The sequence below is a fragment of the Scophthalmus maximus genome, chromosome 12 (assembly GCF_022379125.1).
Source record: "Scophthalmus maximus strain ysfricsl-2021 chromosome 12, ASM2237912v1, whole genome shotgun sequence".
In the NCBI taxonomy this organism is placed as follows: Eukaryota; Metazoa; Chordata; class Actinopteri; order Pleuronectiformes; family Scophthalmidae; genus Scophthalmus; species Scophthalmus maximus.
Genome location: NC_061526.1, coordinates 12449371 through 12455422, shown reverse-complemented (window position 1 = coordinate 12455422; position 6052 = coordinate 12449371).

Genomic DNA, 6052 nt, shown 5'->3' with positions numbered 1-6052 from the left:
TTTAGGGCGGCCTGTCAAAGAGTTAAGATTTAACTTCTAGCTTCATGGAGAGCGGGCAGGAGTGGAAAAGGTTCAACTGAAATGGATGTTTAGTCGTATTCAGTGTATGTATACTAAAGCTCCACTGCAAACTTATTTATGTATTTACACCTAATGCCTCACACCCGCTCGGCAGTCTATTAAAATTGAGGATGTATCTCTTTCTTGTGCTATTTAGGTTCAAGGTAGAGACAGGAGGGCAGAGCGCTGAGTTGTAGAGACAAAAATCAGGTTAATGTTTTTGTTAATGTAACAAAAACAGAAGTTAATGTTTGCGTCCAAGTTGAGTCATGAGTCTGACTTGGGTCAGAGTTCTAGACACAAGCATTGAAACACTGTGATGGTCAACAATTTCTGTGTGAAAAGAAAGGTTTTTTTTAGATTGAGCCATTGTGCAGTGTGTCGTATGGACAAGTACTAAATTGCGTGGTTTGAAATGGTGGAATAATCTGGTAATTAACAAGGAAACAAAGTCAGTTTGCTGTATCAACGCCTACATCCCTGCATGATTAGTCAAAACACATTCTGAAACTTTGAGGAAAATATTCTGAGCTTTAGAACTAGAAAGTTATGCTTGTTATGCATGTCAATAGCAACAATCTAATGTTCCTGACCCTTAGAAACTTAACTGTGGTGCTTTGTAGTTCCAGATTGTGCAACAGGTCAGCTATGATAGATAAGATAATGTTTAACATTTTCCATCCATCGTCTACCGCTTTATCCATTTAAGGGTCGCGGGGGGGCTGGAGCCAATCCCAGCTGACATTGGGCGAGAGGCAGGGTTCACCCTGGACAGGTCGCCAACCTGATTTTTGTCTCTTCAACTCAGTGCTCTGCCCTCCTGTCTCTACCTTGAACCTAAATAGCACAAGAAAGAGATACATCCTCAATTTTAATAGACTACCGAGCGGGTGTGAGGCATTAGGTCTAAATACATAAATAAGTTTGCAGTGGAGCTTTATCGCAGGGCCACATACAGAGACAAACAACCATTCACTCTCACATTCACACCTACGGTCAATTTAGAGTCTCCAATGAACCTAACCCCATTCTGCATGACTTTGGACTGTGGGAGGAAGCCAGAGAACCCAGAGAGAACCCACGCATACATGGGGAGAACATGCAAACCCCGCACAGAAAGGTCCTGGTTGGTTTGAACCGGGACTCGAACCCAAAACCTTCTTGCTGTGAGGTGAAGGTGCTAACCACTACGCCACCGTGCAGCCCACATGTTTGACATTTTAATTCAGTTAAACATATTAAACGTGTAAAAATGATCCCTATCAGTCTGATGGAATATTTGTCCATTATTTGCTATGCATTTATGGTTGACATACAATTTTAAATAGGGGCAGCCTAATAGGAGATTGAAATATTCATGGATGTAATTCCTTTTGGGTGAATAATATGCAGATGTAGGGGGTATTTTCTCACACACAGGATTTTCAAATGACCTTAAACATTCTGAAAGAGTAAAGTTTTAATACCAATTGTTCTTTACAATCTTTGCATGACAACAGTCAGACCAGTAGGTTTATTCCAAATGCAAGTATTTCACCTTAATAACAGTTGTCAGTCTAGACTTTCTACTGTACAATATAGGTCAAATGCCAAAATATTTTTATAACCTACTCTTTATATGTCACTTAAACATGTTTTTATGACTAGATAATCAACTAACTTTTATGTAATTTTGCGTTGTCATCATCAGTCCCTTCTAAGCTTCTTTTGGCAGGACAGGGTGGTATCACTTAAAGGCTTATGAATAATACCAGTGTATTATCAGTATTTATTTGACTGCTTTTCATGTCATTTAACGCATTATTATTTTAATGCCTAACCCTCACTCTATCCCAAACACCAACTGCGTTAAATGTCATGCGCATTAAATGACACACAAAAAGCTTGAAATTTGTAGACATGACACTCGAATGGGAAAGTGGTTTGCTATCCCATGATATCCTGTTGAGTTAGACAAACAGCAATGATCGCAATTACTATTAAGGCAGAAAAAAAATACCCCACCCCACTATCTCATGTTTGTATGTTTAATAGAGAATGCGAGGCAGAATATAGGTTCAACATTCCCGCCCTAAACAGGCTACAAGGATCTATCGTGAGCGGAAATTGGCAGAGGCCCACAAATGTGAGTGATTACCTACTTTTGATATCCATTTCACAAATTCAAAAACATGAGACCAGAGGCTAGATAACTGAGATATGAAACAAAATATGAATCATCACAGATAAGTGATTTGGGTGGAAAATGAACCCGTTTATATCTGAGAGGTGTCATCTATCAAATGCCTCCTTCAGTCAAAATAATACTGCTTCATATTTTCATCCACGATGTGATGTGATTAGATTCCACCACCAGCACAAGAAAGCAATCTGGTGCAATTTGGCGCTAAGCCTGCCAGCCAGCTGCTTGTTAGGATATACATATGTGATGTATGGCTAATGGAGGGAGTGGGAAGCCTGCAGGAGGCTGGGCTCAGTGACTTTATCTAATGCTACAGTGAAATCAGCCCAGCTCTGCATTTCTCAACACATTTACTCAACAGGGTGTCCATGCGGAGTCCCAAACACCAGCAGCTGCTGCAGTGTGATCTGGCTTGGGAGGTTTTTATATGATATTTTTTATAATTTATCTTGCAGATGTGTTGTGTAAAACATGTCTTCTGTCCTTTTTTGATACGCTTTCTGCGCATGGTCACCTTCAAATTTAAAAAAAGAAACCTTATTTGTGCATGTTGGATTTGGGTTGTTTTTTTCATGGGGCTATTTAGATAAGCCTGTATATCACTACCGATGCCCTCATGCAAGTTTTTGTTGAGCCAAAAGTTAAAAAGTGATATTGCTTAAATGTACGTATAATAATGAAGCCCTGTAGGTCATGTTTGGTCTCTGGAAATGCTGTTTGTCACTGAGGCGTATGTCCACTTCAAGTGATCAAGAGTCCCTCTTCTGTAAACTTTCTTACATTGTCTCCACGGCAATTGAAAACTGGGTCTACGCTGTTACTGCTATGTAGTTAGTGGACAGACAAATTCTCTATACCATGACGTGGAAAGTAGGGACTTTTGTAAACAACCAAGATGGCTGCCACTGTTGAACAAGCATTTGAATCGCTATCTTAGAAAAAAAAATGGCAACACTCGTTCACAGACATTGCCAAATCGACGTCACAGGTGTTTCCCCTCTGCATTCTCTAGTCTGTTGACATTTTTCGCGTCGCTCAACAGACTTCACATGATTCGTTGCTCTCATTGATTTTAGGTCTATCCAACTGCGCCCGGAGGCAATTTGGTCTGCGTTTGTCGGTAATGCATCTTGGAAATCGAAAAATGGACTGAGGCTAGAAGAGCTGAAGATTATTCCTCATTGCCCTCTTTTGTGACAAATAATAAGCAATTGTTCTTACAGACATAGCTACTGAAAAAATAGGTTATAAACAAGAAGGGGACTGAAGAAGTATTCACTGACTGGTATTAATTCGTCGGCATTGATGCCATGAGTTTTAGAACATTTGTGAATAGGTGAGCCTAGTATTCTATGGGCCTGTTCAGGATTTGGTACCACCGCATATGGCGTCCTATGAGGTAAGAAGTACTGGCGCAAGGTGTGCAAGAACAGTGAGAGGCGACTGTTGACTAATGGCGGCTCTTTAAGAGGTTAGTGTTGATGTTGCTATAGCAACAGTTATTTTAGAAAAGCACTAAAGACTTTCCTTAATGGGAATTTTTTATTCGCTCGTCTCCAGACCCTTTTAGTAAGTGATAGAAAGATGGTCCATTCATCCACATGCCAATTATTTTTTGGAGGCGCCTGCCATTTACCAAACAGTTTTCAACGTCTCCTTCCCAGATGGTTCTGTGTGACAAACCATCGGGCGCGTCAGGTTATTATCTGCCAATAAATGCAATTGCTAATTTGGAATGACACATATAATTACACATGACATGTCTTCAATACATGAATGACGTTTTTGTTTTTGTTTGGAGAGAGTTACCCACAGTTAAGATCTACAATAAAATGAGAAAACAGAATCGGAAGAAGTCTTCAAGCAACAAGAAAAGTGATCAAGTAAAACAAGCACAAAACAAGAACAGGGTCTTGAATAGAGATAGAATCTCTTTGGGCATATGAACATCGCTCCTCAATTCGAGATCTTCACATTTACTCTAAGGTGCTCTGATTCACCATTGCAATGGTTACACAACTGTTCCTGGTCTCTCCCCCTCCCCCTCTTTCCACCCACCTTTCCTTTCTCCCCCATTTCCCTCCTCTCACCCCAACCAAGTGATTGCTGTTGGGTTTTCTCTGTGATATTGTGAGGTCTCGACCATACAATGTGAAGTGCCTTGAGATAATGTATGTTGTTATTTGGCGCTATACGAATAAAAATTAAATGAATTGGGCACTCTCAAATCCAGATTGCTCACTGTTAGAAAACTAATAAGGCTGCCCTTTCAAGAGAGTAAGAGAGATCTGCACCAGTAGTTGAAGAAATTGGAAAACAATCTGCATGCATCATTGATGGAATGAACCTTCTTCAGAAACAAAAAGGTGATGGCAAGACTTTTGAAGAGATCGCTGGTCCCCGTGTTGAACCTAGTGTAGTATGGAAGAGAACACGGTGAGTGCATAGACAGTTTGATGTGCTTCTGGGAAAGATCAGTCAAGAATGTTGAGAGATGCAATCTTAGTTCAGCAACTAGCACCCAATGGAAGAACATTGTCCCGGGACACAATGTTGCGTGGGGAACAAACCCTGTTAATGCAGTAAGCAAAAGAGCCTTATCAACATCCATTGTCGATCAGTGAAAGATAGAACGAGCAGCTGAGGACGGACAATACGTGCTGTGCAAGCTACAAATCTGCAAACACTCAGTAGGAGGAGGAAGATGTATAAGTTTTCATGAAACTGTATATGATAATAATGACAGTTTTGACGAATAAACAGAATTACTCAATTCTACTCAAGAGTACTCAAGAATGAATAGTGTAAGTGGAAAGAAAATCTATGTATGACATGTTCTCTTCAAATAAAGTGAAAAGATATTTTCCATCCCTTGACCTTTGGATCAACAGTTGGTGTCATTGAAAGTCGATAACTGTGACCAAAGCTGCTTTCAGACCTGTGCTGAAGTGTGGACATTGTCCTGAGCCTCTCCAGAGGGAAAGTTAGAGAATGTCCGAGTGAGCCCATGTGAGAATGCAACAGGAGAATCTCCGGAGGATTCTAAGGGGGCGAAGTGGGCGTGTTGAAGACTGTAAACGAAAGCACAGCTTTATGTGGCAGAATTTTTGGAGCCCCCTGCCGCTCTACACACCACAGAATGCTCCAGAGATAATCCTGCTGTTGTGAATAAGTCGAAATCGGACATTCTCCTGTTGCGTTCGTGATATGTGAACGGCAAACTCTGGAAGCAACTCTGCGGACATTGTCTTGTGTTCATGTCTGAAAACAGATACAGTGGTGACAAACTACACTGTGTGAAATGTAATCTGAGTCATGAAGATTTCATGAAGTGACTATTGTTCTGCACTCAGTAATGTAGTTTTTGGCAGGAGTCACATATTCAGTCATAACCTGTAGGCACAACAACAGTGCTGAGCAGAAAGCCTGTTTGGTGTGTATTTGGCTGAGTGTGTGTCTCGTGGAGTGGGGGAGGAGAGTGATGGTGTCAGGAGAATTGGTGAAGATTTTCCGTTGAATTTCAATTTTCATGCGTGTGTGTGTGTGTTCATAAGGAGATGACGCAAAATAACTTCAGCATGAAACTTAATCTTGGACCAGGGGATGCAGAAGAGGCTGAAGAATGATGGAATGGAAATGAGGAGAGGATAGCATAGCTGGAGAAAGAGGGAGAACTTAAAGGGCGTTGGCATATTCAAAACAACTAAACCTTGACCTTTCGTCAGGAGCAAGAACAAGAATCGTTTTGACAATTGCACCTTGATGCATATATTAGGGAGGCCACATTGCATCGTGACTCAAGTTTGTTCT